Raw genomic sequence first — 25,571 nt, 5'->3', positions numbered from 1 at the left:
AATTGACAATAATCATTCGGTTATAATCCGTAAAATTTTTATCCCAGAACATTTGCCGTATAAACTTTGGCCACGTATTTGCATTGCCAATGATGTCCTGAATCGCAAGCCACGGATCATTGTTTAATTACTGGACTGAGTATGCCATTGTAAGATTAAGATGTGCAGGTTGTAAATGACATTGCACGTGCATGCGACTTCACATATGATTTTAGCGCGCTTCATTTGTTTCATTGTAGTTCTCATTTCGCGCATTGTTGCATCCGCGTGCGGCCACGGAGCATGCGTATGTGGCCACGGGGCATGTCCGTAGTCGCTACATCTCGTCGGTATGACAGGAATCATAACCTGATTCTTGTCAACTTTAACGATTAATATCTCGCTTCGCGAGGCAGAGCAACACTTTTTTCTGCCAGATTCTTTTGTTTCGTGCAAAAACGCGTCGATTAAGCCTAAGTTCAATGAAATCGGTGAGGAGGCCACTATTCTTCAAATTTACCTTTATTTTTAATACAGATTTATTTAAATTACAAAAAAAGGTGACTTTTTCCAAATAAAAATTACAATGAAGATATCATCCCCAAATGATTTCCAATCGATTCCATTTATAATAAACATTAAACATAGTCGCTATCTGCTAACTTGACGCTCGATAAATTTTGTTAATAACAAAAAATTTATTCTTTCCCAAATGTTTAAACAATTTTTCCAAACTTTCCCAAATGATTTCCAAATTATATGAAAAAAAATAATTCAAAAGTATTCAATTTGTCTGCTAACTCTACGGCGGTGAAAACGGATTAGAAATATCGATATTATCGACATTTTTAGTTCCGCTCAAATGATGGCGCTATCCCGTCGGAGTTCGGCCTCCGCTATAGGATCCCCTTAACTCTTCGTATACGACGTAAGAGATTATCGACAATTGGGATCCTGTGTCGACCAATGTTGTTACTGCCATATCTTCAAAGTGAATTTTAATAAAAAGCACTTTTACACTCTGCACCTTTTTGTTCTGCTTCTCGAGCATATCTTCCTCGAAATTTCGAATTATCTCATTGGTCCGTACAATGTTTACATGCACGACATGACCTTTCTCTATTTCTGTCTGTTCTTTCTTCTCATTGGTCCGCGTTTTCGTGACCTTGGCTTTCTTTATTTGACGAATCATATCTTCGGAAATGGGTGTAGCATCGTTTTTGTCAAAAGATCGACGTTCCTCGTTGTCCTCTGCGATCTGACACCTCATTGGCTGAGCGTCATTGTTGGTGTTCGCTACTTCGTTCTTCACGGGCATGACGTCATCAATCTTCACAGACGAAATTTCTTCTCCATCCGTGGTGACGTGTCGTGTTTCGATTACGGAAATGTGTTTTGCACCCGGTTCATTTTCGCGTTTCGCGTCGCGTGTTGTATTTTTCGTCACGTTTCGCGTTTTCGACCTATCGTCGTCATCGTCGCTCGACGGAAATTTAATTTTTGGTCTTAATTTCGCGCGTATCACGATAATTGAGTAACGACGCACTGTAACGTGGTTGGTTGAAACGCGTTTTCGCGAAATCCACGTCCTGCTGTTGCGTCTGGTTCTGTCTACTCGAATCACCGCTTGTAATCGCTAGTTGCGATCTGATTGGCCGTGCGCTATCTCCCTTCGAATCGTATTTGCCGAAACCTTTATTGTAAGCTATCGCGTTCTTTCGCGGATAGAAACTCTTCTGATTGGCTACTGCGTTATTCACCATCGTCGCGTTTAGAGTCCCTCTAATAAGATTCGCGACACGTTAAGTTTCGGCAAAATTCTAAAAGAGAGATAAAAATATACGCCATCTTACTTTAGACAAACGCATGCGCATAACAGTGCTGCGTATGTTACGTATATAGTGTTCATCGCCAGTGTTCAATGTCCCATATCATCCGATGCTCTGGGTGGTATGGAACGCTCCCTGGATTTGCGATATTTTTCTTACTCAAAGGACCAAAGGGATCGTTCCCTCACGACAAGCGAAAAGTAAAGCGAAGTAGCAAGCGAAAGCGACTAACCGTTCCGTTGCCCGATGTTCTTGTGGTAGCCTCGTGGCGTCCGGTCCTCCCTGTGGTGGTGGAGAACGGAAAGCGTGCAGCAGGAAAGGATGTGCAGCAGGCACAATGTGCAAGCAGGCAGACAGGCAAAACGCGCAAATGAGCAGGCTGGCGATATAGGCACTCACGGACAAGCAAGCAAGGCCCGAGATAAGTGAGTCGACTCGTCGAGATCCAAAATGTGCGTGTTGACTTGATCACCTCCGAAATGAGAGTGTGTGCGGGTTCGATGATGTTCGGAACGTGAGTTTGTTAGAGGCAGGTGTGTCCTCTCTGACGACTAAACGATGAGTGCTTCGGCACTCTTCAGCTCGCGCACCTGCGAATTGCGGCGCGAGCGAGTAACAATAGTTCCAATAATTGGGCAATTCCACCCGCGGGCGAGCAGCACGAGTCGGGTGAATCGCGCGAGTATTGACTATTTATCGCGATCCGCCAACGTTTCGCGCGAGTCATCGAACTCGAAATCGATTGTATCGACGGTACTACTCGATCGTAGTACGCGCTTAATTACTAATACGGTTAACGGCAAGAGCGATTAATGACGATTTTGCGAATGATCGCTAATGCAATTGTCGACCAACCAGCAATTATTCGCGAGCTTATCACTAATATATACAACTAATACTAAGGAAGCTAACATCCACTATATACATAGGCGAGCGCCAAACATCCGAGTTTTAATTAATCTTGAAGAACAATTGTGAGAATGGGTTGGTGTGCTGCGCCTTTTTGCAATAATTCTTCAAACAAATGTTATAATGAAAATGTTTCCGAGAGACCCGGAACGTCGGGCTTTATGGCAACGAAATGTTCCACGCGAAAATTGGACAGCGACGAATAATTCGTATCTCTGCGAGGTAAAGTAATGGTTTTTGATTCTATTGCTATACAATGTCCATAAAATACATCCAGATAGCACAGTGACGTCAAATGACGTATTAATTCCGTCTTAATGACGTCTCTAACGTCACTGTGCTATCTAAGCATATAAAAATTTTTATAAAGTGCAATAATAATATGTATTTTGTGTTTTCAGGTGTATTTTTCTCCAGAAATGTGGGAACAAATACGCGACAAAAAGCGAAAATTAAAACCAGGAGCGGTCCCAACAATATTTGGATTTTTTGTAAAAAAGAAAAATATAGATATAAGCAGAAATGAGCAAGTATCAAAGGAGCATGCTAAAGAAGAGCAAGTGAGTATTGATAGATACATTATAATTGTAAAAAGAAGCAAAAATATATGTACACTTACACGTATTTTGTCAACTTCTTACAGAAAAGTATCAATGATATATTGCAGCTAAACATTGAAGATTTGGAATGTAATACAATAAAGAACACTGCGGAGTATATTTCGGTAAATGACATTCCAGAAAGCAACATTGTAGATGCTAATGTACTTTCTACTACAGAAAATAACACGGCGGAATATATATTGACATCTATCTCTGATACATGTATCTCCGAATCTGAAAACTCAAACAACAAACAAAAAGAAAAATGTGAAGAAGTAATAAAAAAACCAAAGCTGCACATGATAATAATGCAAAAGAAAATAAAAGTGTTGAAATTAAAAGTACACTCACTAAAACAAAAAATAAAAAAGAATAAATACAAGAAGGCTCTACAGAGAATATTTAACGAAGATCAAATAGCAGTATTATGTACAAAATGCCAAAAAAGTAAAAATTGGTCTAATGAAACTGTACAGCATGCTCTAAAATTAAAGCTGGTCTGTGAAACCAATGGTTATAAAAAAGTTCTTCGTCAAAGTATGCCATTTCCCTCTTTATGAACAATACAAAGACGATTAAAAAATTTCAAATTTGAGCCTGGAATTTCGGAGATGTTTGACTTCTTAGCATATAAGAAGTTTAGACTCTTACTAGAACTCTTACTTTTGTAAAGATACTGATGTAGAATGTGGACTGGTATTCGATGAAATGGCTATCACACCGCGAAAATCCTATGATCCCTCCACCGAAGCAATTGTAGGAGATATAACATTTCCAAATGAAACAGATATTGCTACGCATGCTTTAGTTTTCATGCTTGTTGGCATTGTTAATCGTTGGAAACATATAGTGGGATATCATTTTACAGGTAACAGTTTTAATAGTAAATCAGCAAAAGAAATAATATTTCAGATAATACATAAAGCAGAAACAGTAGGCTTTCACGTGAATTTTATAACATCAGACATGCGTCCAGGAAACACTGGAATTTGGAAACTGTTAGGTATAAGCACAGGAAAATATAGTAACACAGTTAATCGTATCATACATTCTTGCGATATAAATAGATATTTGTATGTTATTGCCGACCCACCTCATCTTCTCAAAAATCTGATACAAGCTTTGATTAATAATAAAGTGATAACCATTTCTGAAAATATTGTACACAAATATAAGTTACCGACAAACAAAATATACTTAAAACACTTCGATAAACTGCTAATTATTCAAGAAAATTCGGAACTATTATTAACACCTAGATTTAAAGCCTTTGATATCAAATGTACGAACAATTTCAGTAAAATGAGGGTACACAAAGCTAGAAATGTTTTTTCGAACGATTTTATTAGTTCATTGCAGTTATTAGCGCATGAACGCAATAATTCTGATTTTTATACTACTGCGTGGTTTGTCAAACTTGTATATAAATGGTTTAGTCTGATTACATCAAGAATTTGTAAACTAGCGCTTGGTAAAAAAGTAGAAAACATATATACTGAGAATATCGAATTTTTACGAAAAGTCATTGATATTTTTAAAGAGTTACAAATAGAAAATGGTGGATTTAAACCTGTACAGAGAGGCATTATTATAACTTTTTCTTTACATGGGTGAAATCTTCAACTACTGGAGTCCCCACGGAGTTGCAGCGGCAACCAGTCATGGGATCCAATCATGGAGCGCCCGGGCGCCTAGTCTCGGGCAACCAGTCATGGATTCCAATCGGGGAGCGCCGCCATCCCTCCGAGGTTTGAACCAGTAGCCCCCCTGTTCGGGGGGAAAAACCCCCGCCCCCGGGGTGGGGCAGGGGAGTGCCGGATTTTATGCCCGCAAGATCTAAGATCCCGCGCCCATAGCCTACCGGGCTAAAACACCCATGAATGACCCTAACACTGTGCCGTGTTGGGGAGGCCCTGGGAAACGCGATGATCACATCCGTGGGCCTCCCCGCACCTTACCCTACAGAGCAAGCTAATCTAATTTGTGACGGATGAGTGCCATTACCTTCATCTGGCACCCCTCCCTTCGGGGTTGCTTTCGCAGCGGACGAGCGGTCCCCGACCGCTCGCCCGCCCCCCCGGGCGAGGAAGGAAGGAGGTTCACCATTCTAAGAATGACCGGTTCCTTCTTCCTTCGCGCCCCCTTAGGGGGCAGGCGGAGTCCGCGGTCTCAAGGTGAGGTCTGAGCCGCCCCCCGGAATCCCCGGCCCTCTGCTACCGCGGGCAAAGGAGGCGCTTGTGGCGGAGATCCCTTGGGGAGTCCGCCCGAGCCCCCTCCAGCCCGCTCCCTCCGCCGACCTGCTCGGGACCAATGACGACGGCAGAAGGATGGTCCTCCCCCTCCATAGAGGGAGAAGTGGCCCACCCCCGTGCCGCACCGTCCAACTCCTCTACGCTACCTAGGCATTTATGCCCTTCTCTTCTATCTCTCTATACAACACAACCTCCTCCTTTAATCAGAGTAGGTGCCTGTGCGTATGTTGAGGGAGGGACGCCGCCCTCGTCGGAGGATGACGCCCCCCGCCCCCGCCCAATTGTTGTATCCTTCGTTCCCTATGTTCTGGGAACCACCGTCAGTGTCCTACACTGAGGACACTTCAGTCCTCCTCGCTGGAGGATTGAGGAGGGGCGGCTTCTCCCCTCCTCACCCTTTCGTCCGCTTCCTTCCGCGACATAACGATGTCGCAGAAGGAGACGAACCTCTTCCAATTTTCTCTGCTTTCCTCTTCCGCCCGGACCGTCGTAGCGATGACGGCTGGGAGGGAGAGGTCCTCCGATTCCTGCCGGAGGGCACGGTGATCTTCTGCCCACGCTGGACAGTGCTCCAGCGTGTGCTGCGCCGTGTCCGCCCCCTTTGGACAGTGGTGGCAGCGTGTGGTACGCTCTTTCCCGATGCAGTGCAAATAGGTGCCGAAACACCCATGATCTGTTATAATTTGCACCGCGTGGAAGGCAAGACATCTCCTCTTGTTGCCTTCCACCCACTCCTTTATCACGGGCTGGATGGCCTCGATGACCCTCCTCTTCCAGATCTGCCTGGGGTCCGTTAGCCACTCCTTCCAAGAGCGGAGGAGAGTCTCTTGTGCCTAGAGCTTCAGCTCCCTCCTGATCCTCGGCGAGACTTCCCCCAGTCTCTCCCTCGTGCTGCAGACCGCCTCGTACGTCTCGGCGTACGACTTGGCCAATAAGTGTACTGGGGGAATTCCCGCGAGGGTAGTCGCTCCCACGTGGGAGACGGTCCTATAAGCTCTGGCGGCCCTAATCGCGATGATTCACTGAACGGCCGCCATCTGCTTGTTAAGGCGGGGGGTCTCCCCTACTTTTTTCCACCATATCGGTGCTGCGTACAGCAGCACCGAGTGGACCGTCGCCACGTAGAGGCGACGCACGCGCTCGCTGGCCCCACCGATATTTGGTAGCAGCCTCGCCAGGTTGTTGGCTACCTGCTTGGCTCTCGGGACCACGCGGGCAACGTGCTCGCCGAAGCTCCTACTGCCATCCAGCCACATTCCCAGATATTTAAGGTAAGGAGTGGTCGGAATTTTTACATTTTCTACTCGGAGACTGAGCCACTCAGGCGGTGGACCCCACTCTCTCCTGTTGTAGAAAAGATTCGCCTGAGTTTTTTGTGGGGCCACCTTTAAGCCCAGTCTCTCGATCGAGCGCACTACACTCGCCGCTGCCACATTGGCCAGCCTAAACAGTTCCTGCCAGCCCTCCCCGCTGACTCTCAGGTATATATCGTCCGCGTAACCTGAGAGCCAGCATCCTCTGGGGAGGGCTGTCCTGAGGACCAGGTCGTACGCAATGATCCACAACAGGGGTCCTAGCACCGACGGGAGAGGTTCAGTGGCGCACAGTACAATTGCGCACGTTGCAATTGCACACAGTGCTATTGGACACATAAAATCGCGCACCGTTCGATTAGACACGTTTCAATTGCACACAGTTCGTTTGGACACATTTCATTGGCGCACAGTTCAATTGGACACCGTTGCTTTTGGACACAAAACATATTATTAACTTATTTAAATAAATAAACGTATGTTGCATTGGACACGGTTCTTTTGCGCACCGTATAATCGCGCACCGTACAATCGCGCACCGTATATTCGCGCACCGTACAATCGCGCACCGTTCAATCGCGCACCGTACAATCGCGCACCGTACAATCGCGCACCGCACAATCGCGCACCGTACAATCGCGCACCGTTCAATCGCGTACCGCACAATCGCGCACCGTACAATCGCGCATCGTTCAATCGCGCACCGTACAATCGCGCATCGTACAATTGCGCACCGTACAATCGCGCACCGTTCTTTCGCGCACCGTACAATCGCGCACCGTTCAATCGCGCACCGTTCAATCGCGCACCGTACAATCGCGCACCGTTCCTTCGCGCACCGTTCTTTCGCGCACCGTACAATTGCGCACTGTTCTTTCGCGCATCGTTCAATCGCGCACCGTAATATAATGTAATTATTAATTATTGACGGACAGCATCATATTAACAAAACGCAGAAACACGTTCGTCTGTAAAATAATTAACACCGTTACATTTTATCCAATAAAGTTATTACGCTCCAAGTTGTTACAACTGCGATTTCTTGCTGATGAATTTACTGTGATTGCTTATGATTATAACAATTTGGAGCGCGTCAACTTTGTAGAAATAAAAGAAGTGTATTAAGTATATTTCAGCTTTTTGCATGGTGTGTGCTGTCCGTAAATAATTAATAATTATATTATATCATTCCGTATCTTTGCCTTGCACACAGCTGTTTTGACAGATTTTCTAACCTCTCGTAATGTGTCAGCGTAATAATTTGTTTTTATTTCAGAAACATGCTTCTTTGAGCTTCATTTCAGTTTAAGTTTAATAACATTTCAGTTTAATAACATTCCTAGCAATATTCGAAGAAGTATTAGATTCCTTATTTTCAGTGATGAATCAGATTCTACATTTATGTTATAGACAGCATATCACGGTGTTTTGTGCAGCATCTCCATCAGTGCTGAAATGAAAAAAGTTATTTATAATGCAAATTGCTGTTTCCGTGTTTTTCAGGTGAGTAATTTGCTAATTAATAAACTATTCGTACGTATATACTGTAATACGTATACTCATGAGATTTGACATTTCTACTAAAGTTATTCTATATACGAATTTATAATATATTATACTATTTATTAACATTTTCAAACGCCTATTTTAGGTATAAGAGAACTGACAGCCGCATCTATAGCAATTTGCACAGCAAGCCTGTTATCGAGCACTAAAAAAGAAGTCATTAACAAAACACGAGATTCTTTTAAGCGAGAGTTGATTATAATTTTCTCCGCTATTAGAATCCTGTGAAATGTTATGAAAACATCAACGATCATCTTTTATCTTTCTGACTTTTCGGGAAATTGATCCTTTACTCTCAAAGCATGTTTGTACAATGCCATTTATTGTCCATCACAAGCAGTCAAAACAAGAATCTACAAATAGCAACATTATGTATTAAATATACAATAAATGACGTAAAATTAAAAGTTTATTTACACAAAATTGTATTCTTTTAACCATAATGATCATTTATATATGAACCCCTGTTTCTTGATAGTTAAACTACAATTTCTAGTGTATATACATTAAAAGAGATTGATTCAAATGTTTAGAATATCAAAATGGACTGTTATTCAAATAATCATTATAATCAAAAAATTTTATCGATCGGATGATATACGATAGATACTAAACTGGATTGTAAATCGCTGTACAAACGTAGTCTATGATAATTGAAAAATCATAGTAATGGTTTCTTATTAAAACACGTTTTTTTTGTTTCTTTACAATTTATATCTTTATTGAACATTTTTATAAAATGTACTTATCGTGTTATATAATGTATACGGCAAAACGTTAGAAAAATAATATCACATGGCAGCGCATTATACATTTATACATATACTTATGTATCTATACATAGGAAGACTATCAAATTATCTTATTGGTCATGTATCTCTTGCACAAAAGGTAAAATCTATATATTTAATTACAATGAGCTGCATATATTACGCATAAACAACTTTAGGAACTAGAACCTTCATTTACATTTTGAAAGGTACTTAATCGTTATAAAAATAAAATAGAAAAAGATGAAAAAAATATCTTCCGCTCTAAACTAACTTACAGGAAAATAAAAATAATTTTAAACAAAAGATCTGCATTTCTGTCGCACTGACAACGAATTTACATTTATAACGTTGTTCGGGCGCGGAGCAGATTTTCACGCCGAACTGAGGTTGCCGGGATCGTTCAGAGAGAACGAGAGGGATAACAGGCGGAAGCGAGAAAGTGCAAAGGCGTAATGAAGCAAGGAGCGAGGAGCGAGGAAGTCCAGATTCAGATCTGGCTGAAGCACACTCGTAGGGCAAAATAATGCACCGCTTTAGAACTTTGGTTACTCCAGTGGCACCGTGTATTTTTAATTAACAGTTCGTGGCGCTTACAACGTTCCCGCGACACTTGCTTCGATTTCACGCGGGATAGCTGGGACTGAATTCGATCGGTCGTATGCGATTTCGGCGCAGAGAGTGATCTCTTGAGACGTACAGAACAGACTGACAATAAGACATTTCAGAAGCAAACAGCTTCTTACGGGTTTTCTAACTCTAAAATACTTTTCACAAATATAATATCGCATACCGGACATCGATAACGTTCCAAACGTTCGATGCATTAAACGCAACAGCAAAATGACCACGGAGTACAAAAATACAAAAGGGTTTTTATTAAACTTGACAGTTTGAATTATCCAGCTTTTGTAATGCTTCCCGTCCATTTGTCTGCAGCTGTTGATCAATTTTAGGTAAAACCAATTTTGGAAACTTCGTCATATCAATGCTCCGCTCAGATATGTTTCCGTGTTTATTGTAAGAGTTTTCTATAAGTAAGAAATAATGCAACAATTATACAAAATTTTGCATTATACAAAATTTTGTCTAATGCAATAGCATAATAAACTTGAAAGAAAAGTGGAATTTGAAAATTAAGTTGTAAAAAATTAAAAAATAAAAATATCTAAAAATAAAAAAATAAAATTATATAGTCGACCACACAAAGGTATTTGCGTGTGTTCTTTATTAAACAATTTTAATATTCTATAAAATACATTAAAGAGAAGAAAAAGAAAAGTTATGGCATAAGTAAGCTTTTGTGTTTGACCTGCTTCGCACTATTTAAGAGTATAATTTTTTCAAGTTATTGCAGAAGAAGAAGGGCCATGTATTTTACAAGTTTCCTATCTGCATGTCTTAAAAAATTGAAGATACGTAAAAAAATTTGAAATCTTATATTTTTTATTGTATTAACTGATTCTACACTTTAATATATAATTGAATCATGAATATAAAAACTTTGGCCTTTTTAAAAAAGTAATACCACTAATATTTAGGAAATTACTTTATATTTATATGTACAAAGACTAAATTTAATTATAAATACAAAGACTGAATTTGTGAAATTGAAAAATATTTGACGTTTCGGATATTCGACTTTCTCTTTACAAGAACTATGTACCTACTAGTAATAATCAAGAAAGTGATTTAAGAAAAACTCAATAATGCATGCTACGTAATTTCACTAGATTTAAAACATCTGAAATTTGTGAATAAAACATTAAAATTATACGTTACCTTTGTCGGCGGTTAACAGTTTTTTTCTTCTTTTTGTTTGTTTTGTTTTCTTTGTTTGTTTTGTTCTTTTTGAACGTTTTACGGGTACACAGTTTTCTCCTTCATAATGAAGTAATCCTTCTTGTACTGGTTTTTTCTTTGCTATGTTTTCATCAATGTTACTGTCAGTATTACTATTAGTATTATTGGACAACGTATTTAATTTTGTTTTGGAGGCCACATCTTCATTAGGTTTTGATGTATCCGCCTGACTGTCATCTTCAATATCTAAAATGAAATGCAATTAATATTAATTTTTATAATAACAAATACAAAAAGAATCATTAAAAAATTCAGTAAAAAAACAAAAAAATCTTATTCTTTATCAATAACACTTGGAAAACAAAATTTAATTCGTGTTTAATTGAAATATGTATTTAATATTTTAATAACATAACCTAGGATTTTTAATCAATAGTACTGCAAGAAGTAAACTAAAATCAGAATGTAGTGTAGATGGTTACTTATGTTCGCACTAAATTATGTGAAATCTGGTTCAAAAATTTTAGATTTCTAAACATTTTTGATTGAGGGCATTGTGTATAAATATTTGTACATTATTATATTTGTAATAATTTTATATTTAGATGTTGTGTTTAGTATTATGTTAAATATTATTTTTACTATTAGGAATAGAAACATACCTTTGGAGATTAATTTATCATTCTAATAAAAATTTTCACATCCGTCACTGAATAGGTGTAAAAAGCATTGAAGACTTATTCTGCAAACAATAAAAAGTACAATTTAATACATCATTTATAAAGAAGTATTGTTCGAGAGCACGCGGTAGCGCGGTGTAGCGCGAGGTAACAAGACGATCACAAGTAACGACACAGCAAGTAACAGCGAATTAAAGTTTGATATTCAATATATACACGTTATTTACAGAAGTTCTTTGCAGGCAAAGTGCCGAGAGCGCGCACAGAAATCAGCACGATAATCGCGGCGAAATCTAGCGAGAGCGGGTGTCTTCTTGAAAAGCGGTTTAAGCGGAGTACAGCGGTCGTATATAGAGATATACTTGGCGATAAGCGAGCGGATAGCCGAAAAGGCAGACAAGCACTTCCGCGGCGCGCCGCGGCGCAGCGACGGTTTTTTATCACCTTCGAAAAGAGGCTCCCTCCAAGCTAGTTACCGATGATTTCGCGAGGGTGATTGGCCACCGGCGGCCTATGTCACCGTGCTTACGTCACGGTTTTCAAGTGACGACCCGAAGCGATCGTTACCTGTTTTCGACTGCCTTGTTTATAGCATGGATCTTTTCTTTGTGTAAGCATAAATAAGTCGTTCGTACCGTTGAACAAAGCGTGACCTTATTGTTGATGACAATGTTAGAGAAATTGCCAGATTGCTAATCCCGAAAGATCCATGCTATACTAAATATTACCGTGAAAATCCCATGCGACATTTTAAGCGAATATTAATCATCGCAAGCGTGCATGCGCTTACATGCAACCGAAGGCGGTTCGAGATGCCAATTACCACGATCTCAAACAAGTATAAAAATGCAAATATGTAATAAATGTATATATAGAAGCATGTGCGCATTCGACGCACACAAACTTAACATTAAAACAAATTATTTTAAAAATAAAATGTTACATGTATCAAAATATACTTTACTAATTAATTACTTGACATACTTTAAAAAACTTTAATACGACTTTGTTACAAACCTGCCATTTGTAAAATATCTTTGAACCTCCAGTATTTTATGATCTCGCGTTTTATTTTTAATATTGGTACGACATCCAATATTCTCGCCTGCTTGTAGACGTTTTAGTTTTATTTCTTTATCAACAATTATTTTTTGTAGATTATCTGTAAGTAGAAAGTTATAAAGCTTGTTCATTTTATTCTTTAAATAAAACAAAAGAAGTATTAATAATAACATTACCTAAGAAGTTCCAAATATTTCTTTTTCTGATTCTTTTTCCTACTATGTTATGAAAGCTCTCTGTTATATTATTTGTCCTCACAGGACAATCATAAACGCTAACTTTTGACGCTAATGGTAGCCAAGTTTTGCGTATATAATTTAAAAAGTCACAGATAGCAGGATATTCAGTGGAAATCTGATTAGCTTCCAGTTGTATTAGAGAAAATGCTTCTTCAAAGTAGTTAGAAGGAATCAATGCCATTGTCATAGTCATGGACAAAATATTTCTTGGTGCATCCGTTAATCCTAATCGTCTCCAGTAACGCGAAAGTGCCTGTAAAAAAATGTTCGTGTATTCTTGTTTGCCATAACATCTAGAAACGTTGGCGACTTCTCTGCTTTGTTAGTGTTTCCTACTTACAAGGGAACTTACAGCTTAACGTGGATTCCGAACCACAGATATGTCTTAAGATGAGGGTACATCTTGAGACTCATCTTAAGACATATCTGTAGTTCGAAATCCACGTTAAACTGTAGGTTCCCTTGTAAGTGGGAAACATTAATAAGGCAAAGAGTATCTTTCTCTAAGATACTCTCGCTGGTTTCCCGTTGCTTTGTGAGAGGAGAACCATGTGAGACATTAAACAAGCTACAATGTCCTCTATGTCGTGTATAATAATTTTTATTTATTAATAATAATAATTTAGTATAAACTACCATACCTGATTAAAGTGAATCCATGTGCCTCTGCTGTTGGAAATTGTTCACTCATTGCTTTCATGGCAGCCGTCTCATAATCGTTCATTAAAAACTTGACATTGTTTTCAAGTGTTGGTACTAATTCGACAATTTTTTCCCATATAGCTGTATACATCTTACTAGAGCGACATTCGCTGAGGATAAAAATCGTAGCAACACCCTTATGTACATTTGACTCATTAGTGGCACACGTGGAATGATCTGAAAACAGAAAACATTATTTATATCACATTATTTTATCTAAGATTATTTTCCAGCTAACAAGACAAGTCGACACAAGTATCATTCTGTTTTTGTTCAATATCCAATAAGCAATAAAAACAAAATAATTTGTATGTCGATTTGCGTGGCTAGCTGGAAAGCAACCAAAAAATATAGAAAAATAAGTATTTAATCTATTGCCATGAACTTACATTAAATGTTCCATCTACATAAAATTCCGTTGACTTTCCTAATTCATGTAAGAGTTTATCAGTTGTAAATATTAATGCTATTTTTCCATCATTACAAGTAACACTGTCTTTATAAAATCCTTTAAGAGGTACATATACTGATAAACTCGTAGCAAGAGTCTTCATGTCTTTTGACAAACATGTGCGAAGTTTAATTCTTTCACGGTACAATGTACACTTTACTGTAGCATATGACAATGTTGTGGCTTCTTTAGGATACCTGCATATTAAGTTTACAAGCAATTACAAATTGTATTAGCCAAGGAATAATTATTTATTTCTAAAGTTAATGAAAAGAGCCAAAATTATGCATTATATTGATTACTATGAAGAACAAAATCAAATCAAATTAACAAATTAAAAATATCAGATGAAAGAAAAAGCATTTAAAAGCATAATAAAATTAATATTTTTCATCTTTAAGTATATAAAATTAATTTTTACAACTTTATATTTATGTTAAATCACTGACATGTGTAAAATTAATTGGCAAAAAAAGTAGAATTTAATGTTATAAAAGTGAAATTTTGCAAAGAAATTTTCATACAGCACGTCTAAAGCTGTCTATTAATAATTATATTAATTTAAAGGACTTTGCGCGTTAGATTTCACTCATATAACATTTTCCTGCAAGTTAATTTCACACATGTCAAATGATGTAACTGAAGTCGTAACAGCGTCATGACCGTAATGATATAAATAAATGATCAATAAATGACTGTCATGACTTTGAGACTTAGGACAGACGAGCAAGCGGCGATGCTACATGTATCTGTAATGTGGATATTTAATGCTGTGCGTTCTCTAATGGAAGTTTAGTGTCGTCATGAATTTAACATACATGCAACCGCGCATACAAACATGTGCTACATTGCTCATTTTGAAATAAAAATAAATAAAAAGATAATGCTTATTCCATTTAAACAATCCTTTGTTTAGTACTAGTAAGTACTAAATATTTAGTATAGGTGAGAAACTAGTATATATATATATTGTTCCGTAATTTTTGTCGCGATCGCGGATCGTTACCCAACAAGTGACGCCATCCGTCAGTCGCCCTCCGAACGAGGGGATCTCGCACCGCTCCCCGCGGGATACTTGACCGCGAAGTTCTCCTGACGAGTATCGATCCGTCATGCCGTGATCGCATGATCACGGAAAAGCGAATAATTGGTCGATATTTGTCGCGCGTAACCGAAAGCTCCCGAAACGGGCCCGCGAAGGGCCGCGAGAGCTCCGTTCTCAACAGTAGTAACAATTACTCTGGTTCACTAGGTGGTACACCGCCGTGCATCCGTAAATCGTTCGTTCGTTCCACGCGGCCTTACAACCCGTAGTGCACACGGACTTAATGCTCAGCAAGAGCATCGCTCATATTCCTTTCCTTTCCTTTGACCCGCTGGATTTCCGACTCTACTTTGAGTCGTAGTACCACGGCGATTTATATACTAGAGGAGCCTCTGTTTGGGTCCGAGGCGCCCTCTTAGAAATTCAATAATTACTGCTTCGCAGTACTCTCCCGGTAAATTTATCGCTTTAAACATTTTGAGACATACTAACATAATATGGATACAATATAAAGAGAGGCAAGCCTCGCAGAAAGCTTCAATTCCGATTACATGAGCGTAAAAAGCATAAACACAATCACGTGCAGGTGGAATGAAACCAAGTATAATAATATACCGACAAGCAAATATGGCTATCACGTGATATAACCCAAACATAATTCAAAGTACGCAAAAGATTTCAAATTTCACAAATCAGATTCAACCTTATCTCTTAATTCGATTAATCAGGATCGACGCTCCCCTTAATCCTCATACGGCGATCACGCGATATAACGCAGCTATGGTTCAAATTACGCTAAAGATCCCAAATTTCACAAGTATATATAACTTTCTTAATTAAAAGAAAACACAAAATATGCATATCAAATACGATCGAAACGCTTGGTCAAAATCCAAAGCGTACCCCTCGAGCAGGGACGCCCAAGAGATCGACCAAATCTCCTTAAGTGATCCCCAAACGGCGATCTCGCAACATAACGCAGATATATATCAAAGTACGCAAAAGGTTTCAAATTCTACAAGTATAAAGCTAACGATAACTGTTCTCATAACAGTTAATCTTCAAAACATGTTCAATAGAGCCGCTAATCATAGTACACAATGACAATGTGTCCTCTCCAATATAAAGCATTGACATCCCCAAGGATACCTTAGGAAATATTCCAAGAACGCAGCAAAAACCGTAAACACAATCACACGAAGGTGGAATGTTCCAAGCCGAAGTCGAAACGTATAATGGAAAACTCTCAATCCAGATCATACGACGATCACATAATATAAACACGATTCAAGGTACGCAAGAATTTTCAAGTTTCACGATCGAGTAAATAACTATCTTAAATCACATTAAAGAAAACACAAAATATGCATAACCAAAAACAATCAAAACGTTAGACATATAATCGACCGGTTCTCGCTAAGTTATCCCCATACGGAGATCACGTGATATAGTGCAGATATAATTCATATTTCACGAATATATAGCTGACTATAATTGTTCTCAATTGTCCATAAGTAACTTATATTAACAAAATGCGGGAGGTCTAAACTTAGAACTAAAAAGCCTAACAAATTTTAATATTCGCGATAAGGTACGCAAGAATTTTCAAGTTTCACGATCGACTAAGTAACTATCTTAAATCACATTAAAGAAAACACAAAATATGCATAACCAAAAACAATCAAAACGTTGGACATATAATCGACCGGTTCTCGCTAAGTTATCCCCATACGGAGATCACGTGATATAGCGCAGATATAATTCATATTTCACGAATATATAACTGACTATAATTGCTCTCAATTGTCCATAAGTAACTTATATTAACAAAATGCGGGAGGTCTAAACTTAGAACTAAAAAGCCTAACAAATTTTAATATTCGCGATAAGGTACGCAAGAATTTTCAAGTTTCACGATCGAGTAAATAACTATCTTAAATCACATTAAAGAAAACACAAAATATGCATAACCAAAAACAATCAAAACGTTGGACATATAATCGACCGGTTCTCGCTAAGTTATTCCCATACGGAGATCACGTGATATAACGCAGATATAATTCAAATTTCACGAATATATAGCTGACTATAATTGTTCTCAATTGTCCATAAGTAACTTATATTAACAAAATGCGGGAGGTCTAAACTTAGAACTAAAAAGTCTAACAAATTTTAATATTCGCGATAATAATCAGTAATTGGTCTCAATTGTCCATATAACTTATCTTAACGAAAGAAGATCACTCAGTCCCATTGCACCAAGACAAAGTTGCTCTTCACAATAAGTTTAGTAAAAATGCTAATCTTAGTACACATTAAACACAAGAATGTATCTTCTTCAGTCCCATTGCACCAAGACAAAGTTGCTCTTCACAATATGTTCAGTAAAGATGCTAATCTTAGTACACACTAAACACAAGAATGTATCTTCTCTAAATAGTTAAGAAACAATCACGAAAGAAACTTTGACAACATAAATGAACACTATAGACACAAAGTGGAGCCCGCCAAAAGGTATCTTCAGTGGATCCGAATGTATGGCACATGAGCCGACGTCCGTACCGGACGCCGGCTCAAGGCGGACCCGCATCGCTCATTGTAACGCGCTGTTAGTGCGTCCGCAGCCAAATTCCTACCTCGCTACCGCGAGTGGAGGACACCGCGCCGCGCCTCGCCATTGTACGTTCGATCGTCTCGATCGCTTCAAATTACTGTGAACAGTCTCGCGCTTGCGTTATAAACAAGTGCGACTGCATTATAACGCCGCAGGTGCGTTTCGCGAAGTGCAAGCTCAACGTGCGCGTCCGAATTGCCGTCGCCTCCGCGATCGGCCTAACATATTCGCGTCGCGAATAATTAGTGCGCCACGCCATAAGCAGATCACGTGCGCGCATAGTGACGCGCTCACATAAGGGCGCGTTCACCATAACTGTACCTGAGAACTGACGAAATAAAGTTTGTGCATTGTTCCATCACACAAGTGTCTGATTTTATTGCACGTCGGATCCCTGTCGGGGTCGACCCGGCATCTTACGCCAATTAGCGAACCGGAGTTACGCCCGGATCTCACATTCGCTAACATATATATATATATATATATATATAATATATATATATATTATATAAAACTATTTATTTGATATTATCAGAAAGTTTCCAAAAAATAAAAAGTCGATTTTGATCAAGTCCCACGGGCCAGATTTTTAAATTCATTTTCAAGATCACGGAGATTAGAGAACAGAACGGGAATTCTCTAACTTTTTAACGATAATTGTTACTGTTTAGAGTATATTCTTTTCAACGCTGAGTCGTAATTGGTTGAAATCAGTTGAATGTCACGTTAGCGATACAAAAATTGTCGCTAAAAAGTTAGAGAATTCCCGTACTGGAGAATGATAGGCAAATGTTTTTGAGATATGTTTTTAGACGTAAAACAATGTAAAGAAATAGTTATAATTTTTATCGCTTACAGCAAAACACTGTTACAGAAATACTGAATAAAATAAGGTAGAAAGATAAGATTATTCTCCGTGAACAAAAAGACGATCAGTATACGTTTTCAAGATATTTTTGAGGACGTCAAACAGTGTAAATGCTAATTGTCTTCTCCGTGTCTGTGAATATGACAGTTCAAAACACACAATTAATTTTATTAGTAAAATCTGTAAACTAAAAATAAAAAATGGGAAAGTGTTGCGTTGTTCCTAGCTGCATACTTAAGCGGTGGAATAACAGAAAGAAGAGAAAAAAGTTTTAGATGTTAGACAACTTGGGCTTTGTTTAAAGTTTGGAAGGTATGTATTAAACCTTGTATAAAGCTTTTTTTTATTATTTTAAATCTATTTATCTCGCATACTTCTTTATTAAGAATCACAGTTCATTACACAAATGGAGTAAAGTAGTTAGCACAGAGCTTTCGACAGATATTTTATATGTAAATTAAATTTTAATGAGGAAGATATTTTAAAAAAAGATAAATTAAATAGGGTAAATATTTCCCTTTACACAGTCAGTCTCAAATGACTTTTGCCTGACTTTGATGTTGACTTTAACCTTGAAGGAGTTTGAGATTATTGACCATTCCCGTCGCTCATTGTTCATTAAAAAGTTATTAACAAAACAAGGTTCAATGACCACCTTCAATGACCAACTGTTATCTGCTTGAACAAAGCGCACAAACTATTAAAATGTATTATATATCCATAAATTGCCATATTATTCTATTTCGTTAACTTTAACGTTTAATATCTGTGACAGAAATAATTTGTTAAAGCAAAAAAGAGTTGGTATATGAATAGTTGGTATATTCATAGTTGGATCTTATATTTAAGACCGTACGTCTTAAGTACACTTTCTCTTAAGATGTCGTGAACCAATCACAGAGCCGTATTAGCATCTTTAGACATTACTTAAGATGGTCTTGAAATAAGAATCGATTATGAATACCGGCCATACAATTTTATATTTTATATTTCAGAAAGTATAAATACAAAGTACACTGAGAAAGAAAAATATGTATTCACTAAAAAAAAATATACTAATAAAAAGGAAAATTTTCTTCATTTTAGTAAATGGAGTCACAGTTGTATGCAAACTAATATTTACTAAAATGCAGAAAATTTTTTTCTCAATGTATTCTCTGCTTTAATCATGGTAAAAGCATGTTAAAGTTCTGTTAAAGCAGATAATAGTTGGTCTTGTTTTATTAATAACTTGAACAACGAGCGACGGGAAAGACTAATGACCTCGAACTTTTTGAAGGTCAAGGTCAACGTCAAGGTCCGACAAAAGTCATTTGAGACTGACTGTGTAAAGGGGAATAATTATCCCTTTCTAGAGATGTAATAGAAGAGGTAAATTATTATTAATTAATGAATTGATTATGTTATTTATAGCTCTAATTAATTATGTATACGACTTTTTATTAGGAAATATAAGCAATATGTCTAACAAAATGTAAGAAATTCTCTATTTTATTAAAATTTATTTTAGGTAACTTTTAACAATTGAATTCTTATTACACAGCATATATAAAAGTAATTGTTTTTGGACGTATTATCTGTCGAATATTTGAAATATTTTATATTTAAGACGTTCTAAAAATATTTTAGAAGCAACAAAGCTTTCAATCTATATTTTGTATTACTTTATTCTCATTAACTTATGTCAATTTATATTAGCTTCAATCAATTCATGTATAATAAAGTTATTGTCAAATAATTACATTTATATAAGATAATAACATAAAATAAATTTCGATTTCGGCTGTTAAAAGTAAAAAAAAAAACCGCTAAATGCTTACATGAAAAAAAGATGTATAAATTAATATAACCTACGGGGATATCTTCTTCCTTCAAAAAAGCGTGTAAAGTTAAATGTACAAAAAAGTGGTATCATAAAAAATTACCTTTAGAAAAACATTAAGAAAAACGCTAAATGCGCATATGAAAAAGGTGCTGTGTAAAAAAACTTTACTTTTATGCAACTTGTCCAAAAACTTGTACCGAAAAATTACTTTAATATAATCAAGTATATTTGAATCTCATTTTCACTATGCTGTTATATATTAATAATATAAAAAAAAAATTTAAATAATATACAATTATGTTAAAAAAGAATAAACTTGTATTATAAATATTGATTCATCTGTTGGCATTATTTTTATAGAAAAGATACACATTTAAACCCTAAATTACATATTTATTCTAGAAACACTGTTATTTATAATTAATTTCTGTTTTATATTTAATACTTCAAGTTATCTTTGCAATCTTGCGTACTTTTAACAAAACAATTCATTATCAGTTGGCACAATTGTTTGATGTTAATAATTTTGTAAGAAAAACTGATTTAACAGATTTATATACATCTATTATTTGTACAAAAAAAATAGTTTTATGATTAATTATTCTAATAAAGGTAAACAAATATTTTTCTTGTAAATAAACTTTTAACTTTTTTCTGACATTAAAGTAATAACATTCTTTGATACAAGTTTTTAACAGATTACATAAAAGTAACATCTTTTTATAAAGAATTTTTTTATATATGTACCTAATGTCTTTTTACCTTATTTTAAAATTGTTTTAATAAAACTAAGAAATAGAATTTGTACTTACTTCCTACAAACACTATCGAATATTTCTTTTAGAGGCAAAGACGTCTCTCGGCAAAGTTGTAAGTAGACTGTTGTATTTTCCATTGTGTCTTAATATGGTTATGTTCTTCTTTGAAATGTATTTCGCCATTCTTATCAATAGTTATAGCACCAGGACATCTTGAAAAACGACGAGTACTGCATCGTAAAATGTTATTATTGCAAGAATCTTTGTTATAGGTGTAGTCATTGTACACATATACTGTTGTACCAGGCTGCAATTATTATTAAACTGAAAGTATATTTGAATACTTCATTTACAAAGTTCGTAGCATATAAATAATATATTTCCTCAGCATTACACAAATGAAAAAGGTTTTCTGAGATATTGTGCAGTATACAAAATACTAAATATATATACATATATATATATATATATATATATATATATTGTCACGACTTTTTCACTCCCGGAGCGGTCCGGGGCGTGTGCCGGATCAAAAGGGGAAAAGGAGAAAAAGGTGATAGGCCTCTCCGGTGATTCTCCCGCACGTCCGACACTCCGCGAAACAAGCTTAAGGTTGGGCGCCAGACGCGTAAATTCGCGTCCGCGAAAGCGCTAAGAACCAAAAGAGAGAGACGCAAAACGAACGAAGTCGGTGTGCGAGGGAATTGCTAGCTCAGCCTAATAGCAGGGCGGGATTAATGAAGGGCAGCGCGATATCCGACGGGGTGACACGTAAATCATAGATCTAATCGGCTAACAAATAAAGAGTAACATTTATTGTGTAATCAATTTAGAGAAAGTAATAAGGGCCAATTTGGCTTCCATTAATAACGCAAGTAGATGGTTGATAACGGGGCGTCGAATTTGAATAACACAGAACGGATAACGCGGACGCCAGAAAAACACGGAAAATTACGCTAATTTAATAAACGCGCGGAAGGCGCCGGAATTACACAAGATCATATGAAAAGAAAACTAACTTCCCGAAGGCTTTACATTAATAGAACCGGCGACATCGGCAAAACATAATCGGAGTAACGTGAAATAATATTGCGTGAGCTGGCACGACATGATAGCGCGTCACGCTCGGAGCGCGTGAACGCAAGGGCCCAAGGCCGTGCAGAGATTTTGTCGCTAATAATCTTAATCTAACGCAAGGAATAATTGTAGTCTACCGCGAATAATAATCTTAATCTAGTGGGAATAATATTCTTAATCTAAGGCGAATAATCTTCTTAATATAACGCGAATAATATCTGGACGTAACTAATCAGTCGGGGTGATCCGTATTTTACTGTTATTTCTAACGTGAATAACGTCCCAACGCCAGGAGTCAATCGGCGCGAACAATATTCTTACGCAAATGATATGTCGACGCCGACGATATTCTCACGCAATTATTATCCTACGTAAGTGCTCGAAAGCAAGATTTAAGCGCGAACAATGCGGCAAGGCCGGTAACGTCAGGACGCAATCACGGGAATAATGTCTCGGCACAACCGATACCGCGTAGATAATCTAAGTGTCCGGACGCGAATCGCGAGCGACGTAATTACCAGCGCGAACAACCGTCTGACGCAATTAATTCTATCACGCGATTAATTTTCGGCCGGGTGAATTACTACGCACAACGAGACACGCGGACGTGAACGCGAAGGGCGTGAGAAATGGCGTACTCGTGATATCGAACGTCGTCATCGGCGCGCTTACCGCAATCTTCAGGAGTCGTAGATTTCGGTCGCGATCCCACGGCCACGAGACCAGTCCGGGGCCCCTCGTTTTCGCTGTCTATCGCCAAATACGTCTTGTCGGCGAGTACGTAATTATCGCGAATATTCCCGAGCGAGAGCGCTACCCGGGGAGCGGTGTCGTGGCTTTACATGATTATGTTACGCGAGGCAACCTCACCGTAAGTCGATTCTCTCCCGAGAATCCTCGCCGTCGTCCCAAGGGTTGGAAAGATACAGCCCGAAATCTTATGCGCCTCAAAGGGCGACTCCGGTCGCAAGACAGAGCACAACGATTCGCGTGTACGTGCATCGGCTATCGAGAACGGCTCAAAAATACTCCCGAAATTTCGCTCGATGGCGGAATCGATAGCGTACCCCACCCCGGGCGTACGCGGCCCCGCGACGCTATCGCGCGGACCAATAGAGGATGAGCTCGCAGGCTCGCGGTGTCTCCTCGCACAGGGCCGTTAGTCACGGCTTTTCACAGGGCGCTCGTCGGCCCTTTGTTCGCGCGGTGATTTTCCGGAATTCTTCCCGGCAGCGGACGGGACGTGATTGCCTCCGTGTTTCTCCTCTTCGGTCCGGGGATGGTGGCCATCCATCCCGGAATCCGGTCAGTAGCGCAAGGAGGGCAGGTGAGCTGATTTTTGCCCCGGCGTCCCGAGATCCTGCCCGTACGGATCCGCCCGTCGCTATGTCACGCGCCGCGCGCGTATCCTCTCGCGCTCCCCTGCGCTCGGCGGCCCGCGAGCATAATCGAAATTTGCTTGCCGTCGTCTGCTTTCTCGCCTCGGTCCTTGTCGTCGACTCCGTTTTTCCGTGATTCTCAGCATCGTCTCAGGAACTCCGGTTTTCGTCCCGGTGAGGCGCCGCGCAAATGATACAAAAATAAAAAAAAGGGATTAACATAACGCAACGCGATTAGAATAGGCCCCCTGGAGATCTCGCAGCGATTCATTGAACCGTCCTCGGGCATAAAAGGTCGCGAAACCTGCGCCTTCTGACGGCGGCGGGGCGCTGCAACGGTGCAGCGAAACTGCCACGTCACAATATATATGTATATATATATACAGGGTGAATTTTAATGGATGTCCCATTCACAATTGTCATCTGCCAATTTGTCTCAATTTTCTTTCTATATATATAAAAAAATTTTCCATTTTGTAACGAAGACGTAAAGTTTAACAATTATTCTATATAAGTGAAGTGCTCTTTATCAAAAAAAGGATGCTCGATGAAGTATTGAGGGTAAAAGGATGGGACATCCATTAAAATTCACCCTGTATATATATATATATATATATACACATTATACATATATTACACCTGTTACTGGAATGAAGATGTTCATGGATAGAAGTAATAATTCCTATCCATGAACAATCGGGGGTATGCTTTCACACAATCATGAGTCGGGGGGAATGCTCTTTTCGTCTATAATCATTTCACATATTCCACATGTATGTACAACAGTTAACTGAAATTTCATAATATTATTAAAATTTTAACAATCTTAATCTGTTGTAAATATAATCACAATTAACCTTAAAATTTAATAGATTTCTCTGAGTATAACACTGTACAACTATACATTAGCCTAATTTACACCGTATGAATTAAATACGCATCAAGTAGTAAGTTCTAGATAATTAACCAATGACTAAATTCATTTTATAGGAAAAACCTATTTGATGCGAATTAAACACGTTCGGTGTAAACTAGGACATTTGTTCGAGATTCCGTTTACGTTGCGCCGTCCGATCAGATGGCAGCATCGATCGGATATCGACGGGCCGGATCGACGCGGCAACTTGCGCAAGCACGGGCGCGCTCATCGCCAACTTCTTCCTCGCGACACACAGAGTCGTACAAATGGCCGCGCAGTGATCAGACGTACGACGTGTGCTCTGTGCATTTGATTTGTGAATACGCATTGAAGTGCCCACCGCAGTGATTGAAGCTGCCGAGATACTTTCCTAACGTGTAAATAGACCGCTCGACCAGCTCAGGTGCACCGACACGACGAATTAGGCTCACACGTGCGCGAGTGCCGACCGCCACGTGTCTTACCGGCTCACGGGCGAATCACCACACGGAGGGCAATTAATACAATTGTCTCTCGCCTTCACGGACAATCTAAAGACTTCTCATTCATACACCGCTCATCGATTCTCAGGTCAGACTGTATAATTTTTGACGCATTAAAGACTGCTCGGACTGTGTTCTGAGCTACACATAAATAAAGGAAATAATTTGTTAACACCTTCCACGCGCGTCCTTCTCATCCCGCTTCCATCGCCGGGATTAATTAGCGATTTCGCGAACAACATTCATTCATTTCAATTTCAATTTTTTTAATTCCGGTATTTTAATCTAATAAATATAAGAAATCTACATTTATATTTATTTATGGTACAGTGCCAGACTAGAGTCAAGCTCAACAGTGTCTTCTTCCCCCGCTAATTTTTCCAAGCCCGTTCCCTTGGCAGTGGTTTCGCTAGATAGTAGATAGGGACAATATATGTCTAGTAGTAA

The sequence above is a fragment of the Temnothorax longispinosus genome, chromosome 4, assembly GCF_030848805.1.
Source record: "Temnothorax longispinosus isolate EJ_2023e chromosome 4, Tlon_JGU_v1, whole genome shotgun sequence".
Lineage (NCBI taxonomy): Eukaryota > Metazoa > Arthropoda > Insecta > Hymenoptera > Formicidae > Temnothorax > Temnothorax longispinosus.
Note: the sequence above shows the minus strand (reverse complement) of the source record.